Below are 468 nucleotides of genomic sequence, written 5' to 3'. Positions count from 1 at the left end.
TCTGTTGTCCCCTTCTCCTCTTGCCCTCAATCTTTCCCAGCATCAGGGTCTTTTCCAATGAGTCAGCTCTTCACGTCAGGTGGCCAAAGGATTGGAGTTTCAGCTTCAACATCAGTCCTTCCAATGAAAACCCAGGACTGATCTCCCTTAGGATGGACTGGTTGGATCTCCTTGCAGTCCAAGGGACTCTCGAGAGTCTTCTCCAACACCACAGTTCAAAAGCATCGATTCTTCAGTGTTCAGCTTTCTTTATAGTCCCAACTCTCACATCCATACATGACCACTGGAAAAACCATAGCCTCGACTAGACAGACCTTTGTTACCAAAGTAATGTCTCTGCTTTTGAATATGCTATCTAGGTTGGTCATAACTTTCCTTCCAAGGAGTAAGTGTCTTTTAATTTCATGGCTGCACTCACCATCTGCAGTGATTTTGGAGCCCAGAAAAATAGAGTCAGCCACTGTTTCC

At 45.3% G+C, this 468-nt stretch overlaps 1 protein-coding gene across 9 annotated transcripts in view; it reads left to right on the top strand.

Moving 5' to 3' along the window:
* MCTP1 (multiple C2 domains, transmembrane 1) overlaps nucleotides 1-468 on the top strand; it is a 563,225-nt gene that overhangs the window by 298,444 nt on the left and 264,313 nt on the right. The gene's annotated exons all lie outside the window — the stretch shown is intronic.

This window comes from Bison bison, unplaced genomic scaffold (assembly GCF_000754665.1).
Source record: "Bison bison bison isolate TAMUID 2011002044 unplaced genomic scaffold, Bison_UMD1.0 scf7180017864533, whole genome shotgun sequence".
In the NCBI taxonomy this organism is placed as follows: domain Eukaryota; kingdom Metazoa; phylum Chordata; class Mammalia; order Artiodactyla; family Bovidae; genus Bison; species Bison bison.
The sequence above is the reverse complement of the archived record's forward strand: the minus strand, read 5'-3'. Positions and strand labels throughout refer to the sequence as shown.